The following is a 7,341-nucleotide window of genomic DNA, read 5'->3' as shown; positions in this document are numbered from 1 at the left end:
TTGACAAATTAGAAGTAACTTGTATTTCTATTCACGTGACATTATGAACAGAAACAAATATTTGAAGTAGTAATGATGGTACTATGGTCGGATAACCTTTGACCTTCATTTGCATGTCATAGCAGACTATCCCACCTCAGTGGAATGACACTCAGAAGTATCTACCTATCCACATAAAGAAACTGTGCACGCAGAAAATTGTTCAAAAAATGGAATACAACGCAGAAAAGACGAAATGATGTAGACACTTTATAAGCTGAAGTATCGGGCCACAACAACATGTCAAAAGAACATGAACAATATCCGTAACGGTGACGTCAGAAGTTCAAAATTGAGTAGGGGGTCACACGACGAAGTCACAAAGTCAATAACGGGTATGACCATCATGCGCGTGAAGCACAGCGGTGCATCGACGACGCATATAGGCTACCAAATGAGCATTGAAGGCCTGGGGAATGGTTTGGGACGTGGTCACTGCCGTCTGGAACCTGTGTCTGAGATTATCACCCGAATCCATCTGTCCTTTCTTGGCGTCGTTACTCGGGGACGCCCAAAACGTGGGTGGTCGGCGACGTCATTACTGTTTCCATAACGCCTGACCAATGCAGATATCGCGTTACGATGGCATTGGAAATGTGCTGCCACCTGTTGATGGCTCATGCCTGCTCGAACCATTCCAGTGCAGTAACAAATTGCAAGGCCATAGGCCACCATCAATAACGTCCAGTCGCCTGGCACCTGCATGACCGTTTGATTGTCTCCAATACTTGCTATGTTCACACCTATATTTATGTATAAAGACACTGTCTGTCTATCTTCATATTTCCTGTGTGCACAGTTTCTTTATGTGGCCAGTATAGATAAGCCCCTTACTTGTAAACCCACATGTTCCATACTCCAACCAACACACGGAGCAGTAGTGCCTCATGACCTGGACACTGTACCTAGTTTAGTCGTGTACAACTTGTTTAGGAGTCATTCGAAGATGGCAGTAGATGTCCACATTGCCAATGTTACGACTAGGACAGTAACCATACCCACAGGTGATGAGCAACCTGTCAGTGAGTGAGTGAGTTTAGTTTTACGCCACACTCAGCAATATTCCAGCTATATGGCGCCGGTCTGTGAATAATCGAGTCTGGACCAGACAATCTAATGATCAACAGCATGAGCATTCATCTGCGCAATTGGCAACCGATGTAAGTCAGCGAGCCTGACCACCCGATCCCGTTACTCGCCTCTTACGACAAGCAGTGGTTACTGAAGGTTCATTCTAACTCGGACCTTCACAGGTCAGCAACCTGTCAGTATTGAGGATACAGATACATTGTATTACAAGGGGGTAAGTGCAGTAGTTGGAAGAGTGAAACAAATGCACGTGTGGTACGTGATGAGCATTAACTTAGACTAACCCTACTTGTTCTCGGTGTTTCATTTAATGTGCATACCCCTTTGCAATACAAATCAATAATATCGATTTGAAACTATGATCGTTTGTTAAACAACTTTTATCCTAGGTTGAATACAATTCTGAGATTTAAATGCTCAATTGGCAAGGTAAATGTATGATTCGCAATATTAATTTCACTTTATTCGAGTTGGTTTTTTTTGTTTAAAGTGAAATTCATCGGTACGTGTTCACTGCAAACAGACTATAGTTGCGGGTACAGCAACGTGCAGTAAACTTGGACAAGTAGTGTGTCTGTGTTTCCCAGTCCACCCAGCTGTGATTGGGTACCTCGTATGGATGCGAAAGTCACATTAACTTGGTGCGCCTAGTGGCTGCAAGAGTTGTATACTCCCAAGGGAGTTGAGATTGATAATACGATGTGCTGTTGAGTTTGACGATTGATCAAGGGGGAAAACCAGCGCCTCAAGCATGTACTAGTGCACTATATAAATATCCTATAATAAAATACGGCATTCGTTTTCACATCTGATATATTTCGCTGGATTTTACGGAGACACAAAGACCATTTGTCATTTCAAGGTTTTGAAAGGCATTTAGAAGTTGGACGAACATGAATACATGACACGTTTTATGGATAACAACTTCTTCTATATTCTTTACACGACGTTTCAGAGATAATTCTTGCTCCTTCATCATTTTCCAAAAACGTCGCATAAAGAACAAATAGAAGTTTTTTCAGACACGTGTCATGTATTCATGTTCGTCCAACTTCAAAATACCTTTCAAGAACACCATGACATACATAATCACATGTTTATTTCTCATATAATTTACTAACACTTGATTAACGTCCTTGATGTGTCTTTAAGCAAGGAGTGAAACTGATTAACTACGGAAGCAACCAAAACTTGCCGAGTCAGTATAAAGAGTGAATATATAGAGATTAAATCATGTTTACACAATGCAAGTTGGGAGAATGTACAACAATATAATACGAAGCCAGTTAGATTGGATTAATGCACAAAGATAACAATATAATTGCTATGACAAAGCCAAGAGTGGGGTGGGGTGTGTTGATGTCCCCATCATTTCATTATATTCTTATCTATTTTCATAGAACTCTGCTTTTAGAAGAAAAAGTTCAAGCGTAATAATAAGAAATTGATAAATCATAATTTGATATTGACCAACTACATTTTGAAATAAGGACTGCTCCCTTACTGACAGTCTCACCAAACAAAAATAAACATCTCTTTTTTGTTTCCTACATAACTGTTCTTTAATAACTTGATTTACATTGAGTTGATGAAATGAGGCAATCATATACTTACAACATGCACAAAACCTACATCTGCTTAAATTTGTCTGCTAGCTGCCACTGTGAGAGAGGGAGTGTTCATTATAAAAAAAATTAATTTAAAAAATATATAGTTTGGGGTTTTCTTTCAATAAAATATTTCATGAAATAGAGAAACACACTTTGATAAAGTTAATAGCCTCAAACTTTAAATATTCAACTCTCCCATTATGACCTTCTGACCTTTTAGCAACCTTTTCCACAACCACTTTGTACAGTGCTCAAAAAAGTACTATTTGCACCATATTTCAACTTGGAACCAAACTTTTTATTTAACTAGCATGTCTGATGAATACATAAAACACAATGTCTTGCTTTCATCCCAAAACTTCCTCAGGACTTGAATGCTGTACCCATCCTACCAGATTAGTAGGTGAGATCACAGAGAGCGACTTCGAGATCCCCCGACGTGTTATCGATCACGTGCAGCAGTAAAACGGGCTCACCGTTCGTGATTCCCGAGAGCTTGACGTACATGTTACACATATACGAGACACTGCGGTATACTTTCAACATGAGTGATGCGCTAACGAATATGGAAATTGTGGTGGACGCGGACGGAATGAGTTTTAAAATGAATTTTATCGATATTTTCAAAAAATATATCGTGACAGTCAGTAATGCTAAGGTGGTGGTGAATTGGAATCAAAACTAACTCAATTTAGCCGTGTGGTGCGCGACGACGGGGTCGTGTATGACACTCGACTATGGAACGGACAAACTGAGGGAGGCGGTCACCTTGTTTCACGTTTATTATCAGACGAGACGGAATTTGAAGGAAATAAGTGCGCCTCTCCCGCAAGATACAGCATGGACCATGCTCGATAACCCGTACGATCGACGTGTGTACGAACGTATTTGCGGGGAATTTGTGATTCCAACCAATAAATACTTTCACCTTCCCGGTGTGAACCACGGTTTAGGTAAAGTCGACACTTATTTCTATAAATCCAAAACGTTTAGACTCGCTTATACAGACGGTGAGTACATACCCGGGTACCATACGTTTACAGGCCCCACGACGAACGAGCAAATTCACGTTTCGTACATCAAACAAACCGATCCCGATGCGGCCACCGCCTGGATGATAATGATATCGAAAAAGGTGAAAGGGTTTACTTGCACGGGTACCATATGATTCGATTCGAACATACGTGTGGGCCGTGCTGGGCTCACAGGCGCAGATGCGTTCCGGTATTATCGGTAAGGGAACCGCTTAAGACGCGCAGAAACAGTTCGTGGTGAACGTCGAGGACGCCATCGCCAAACCGGTGGATTTACCAACGGCCATCAAGTGTTGCCAGGACACGTTGGAATGCACCCGGTCGAAAGTCGACTACGCATTCGATCAGAAACTGGGCATCAATCCCGATGTGAACGCGAGTCGAGTCCCACCAACCATGCATACCGGCGAAACGGGCATAGTAAAACCACCCCCGGAGCCACCCTGCGTTTGACGCGCACCACCACGCCCCACATCGGCGGTCGAACATCAGCACAACCTCGATCGTGAAAAATATATCTCACGCCAAGAAAAAATTACATATCCATTTTTTAAAGATAGATAATCAAGTTTATTAAAACATAGCTACATGTATTACAATGTATGTGATAACTTTTTGAAAACCAAAGTGTTCTGTATAGCTATACACCTCAGAACAGGATTACGTTAACCAATATGACCGAAAGTACCCATGTAGATAATAAACACTTCTTAGCTGAGGATAACAGCAGCAGGGATCCCGTTTGTGACAAAGCAAGATATATTCTGGTCTCTTTCTTTAATGTGTGTATCTGAACCACTATAAAACACTTCATAATTTTCATATGTCAAGGGAGTAGAATTTGAGGATTTTGCTGGATAGCTCTAGCAACTGCTTCTCCAACTGCCTGCACGAGTCTACGTAACCACTCATACACATTGAAGATTTTTGTGCGTATTTCTTCTCTCAGATCCGCCGTCCAAATGCCACCTTCTTTAAAACGTAAGATGTATCGATTGCTTTCATCTCCAGACACGAACTTTACATCAACTGACGAGCACATGACTTCGATGGAGCAATTTTGCCAAACGAAATCTGGCTTCGATTCAAAAAGATCGTAGCAGCCCTGAAGTATCCGTCTATCCTCCCCTTGGATGTCATGCGTCCTGATGAAGTTCGAAACATCCGAGTGTCCAACATGCTGTCCACAGTCAATCCTCTGAAGCAAAAACAAACAGAAAAGTGAGACAATGTTAAGAAAACATACCCTAGACTATGATACTTTCACAAATTTCGTTGAGTCGATTGTACAACTCGGGATTCATGACCATGTGTTTCAAAGAGTGATGATGTTAACTATTGGAAAGTTGAATGCAATCTCACAGGTCTCATTGTTTGTATTTCAGGTCGGAATCAAATATCAATTTGAGGGAACGGAGTATTACACACACACACACACACACACACACACACACACACACACACACGTATACACACACGTATACACACACACACATGTATACACACACGTACACACACACGTCTGAAGATCCTTGGTACAGATATTTTTTCGATTCTTATGAATGTGTGTGTGTGTGTGTGTGGATAGGTGAGTTTTGGTCATTTCAAAGCTAAATGATCGGTTATGTTTTATGTTTCATGAATAGAACATTGAACATTATTCAGCATATTTAATATGATTATCCGCCTTGTCATCTGTAACTAAACATCGAAATATAACTCTCACCTCTCCATGAAAATTGCTCGAATTACCCTGAAACAATAAATAGACGGGTTAGAGCATGTGGGACAATAGAATCATAGAAAGATATCGGTTGCTGTACTGTCACAGGCAAAGAAAAAACTAAAATTGATTCAGGAAAATAAAATAGTGATGGCACTTGGGTTGTAGAAATGTGCCAACATAAAACCATAAAACGTTGAAAATACCAGTTTTTATTTGCTGTCTTTTCACATTGATCCTACCACGAGGGTAGGGTAGTTGATAATACATGACGGTAGGGTGTGTCTCGTCTTCATCATCAGACGAGTCATGTCATGTGCTAATTCTTCCGCTTCCGTAAAATCACTAATCTGCCATTTGAACTCACCCGACAATAGCGGAAAGGTGCCAGCCGCGCTGGTTTGTTAATTGGATCAGTTATATGTAGGTGGATCACCAATTAACTTCTCATTGACTGACTTCGGCTTATGTATACAAGATTACTATTGTTTGAATCTCAAGGGACCAAATTTCCATTTCGAGTCATCGTGTGTATTTATGAGACGAATTCGTGTAACCGGAACTCAAATGATGACAAAAACAGCAGGGAATGGTCGGGACCGACAGGTACTTCGTGTTATGCATTATATTCGAGACACCGGCATTCGACTCATCGGGATTTGACTGTATATAAAAACACGGAATGAAGTTACTAAATTTCAATCTCAACTTTAATGAAGTCCTCTTTGTGAGGTCTACCAAATCAAAGTCACAACATGCATAAATAAGAATCATTACTTACAGCACCCATGTTGCCGATCCTTTCCTCGCGCATCTATTGAAGCGTTATTTATATAGACGTCCAAAAAATTGTGTTTTGATTGGATAATAACAAATCATGAGCTGTCCATATCCACTGACTGGTTAGATACGACAAATGAATTAGTCATTGCTCTGGCAAGCTTCAAAGATTCCCTTAACATGCCTCCGTAACAACGGTCTCGTCATGCTTGTCGTCTTTGCTTTAGTGAAACCGTTACTGCTTCTGTCATAACATTCAGTTTCCTCATTATTACCACTCCCTCTCCAACCGACTAGTTGTTATTTATATTTTCACAGATGGGACACATATCCAGTTGGCCGTTGGATGAAAATTACAAGGCAAGTATGTCTGAACGTAAACAGTATATTATACCAAAAAAAGGCAAACCGGGTGATAAATTTGAATTTGGTCATTGAAAATGTTGAAGCAAACTCACCCTGAAGTTCGTGTTGATTTGGGTCGGCAATCCTTGATCTAACTTTCAGAAGTCAACGTTGAAGAACAATGTCAGTTTGACCTACACTGCAGGCTTGTTAACGGTGGTACAGGAAGTTTGTCGTGATCTAGAGTCGACTACAACAGGCATTTCCAAATCTGTATATGTGAGAGAGAATGACGTCACATTAGCAATATCTCCCCCACACAGTACAGACAGACAGATATATTACAGTACAAGGCCTCGTCCCCAAATACAGTATTGAAATGGACTGATAATGTATATTGCATGCAGTAATTTTAGCTTTAAAGTTCAAGAGTTTACAGGACGTGCGTTGAACACCTTGTACGGGAACATAGCTGTAGCTTGGATTATCTTTTTATCAGTGGATTGCATGAGCTGAGCGAATTTATGCAAAGTTGGATGTTCAAATAACTGTACAATTCCTTATATATTTTTTCAATCACTAGGCATATCAACGTCCTATTCGTTTATATCACACTCGCTGTAGTAATGACGTTTTCAAATATTTAACCTGTTGCTGTAGAAAAAGATTGGAGATTGTAAGGTGTAATTTGAAGACAATGTCCAGGGTTGCTCATCAGATC

The 7,341-nt window shown here is 40.6% G+C and overlaps 1 long non-coding RNA gene across 1 annotated transcript; it reads right to left on the bottom strand.

The window, feature by feature from the left end:
- Positions 1-4,318: 4,318 nt before the first annotated feature.
- Positions 4,319-6,826, bottom strand: LOC124254208. Its single transcript, XR_006892417.1, has 3 exons — positions 6,734-6,826; positions 5,499-5,525; positions 4,319-4,970 (listed from the first exon to the last, which is right to left on the bottom strand). It is a non-coding gene; the product is annotated as an uncharacterized LOC124254208 (long non-coding RNA).
- Between the last annotated feature and the right edge of the window lie 515 nt (positions 6,827-7,341).

The sequence above is a fragment of the Haliotis rubra genome, unplaced genomic scaffold (assembly GCF_003918875.1).
Source record: "Haliotis rubra isolate DU_JTF1 unplaced genomic scaffold, ASM391887v1 Scf568, whole genome shotgun sequence".
In the NCBI taxonomy this organism is placed as follows: Eukaryota; Metazoa; Mollusca; class Gastropoda; order Lepetellida; family Haliotidae; genus Haliotis; species Haliotis rubra.
Note: the sequence above shows the minus strand (reverse complement) of the source record. Positions and strands in the feature narration are given on the sequence as shown.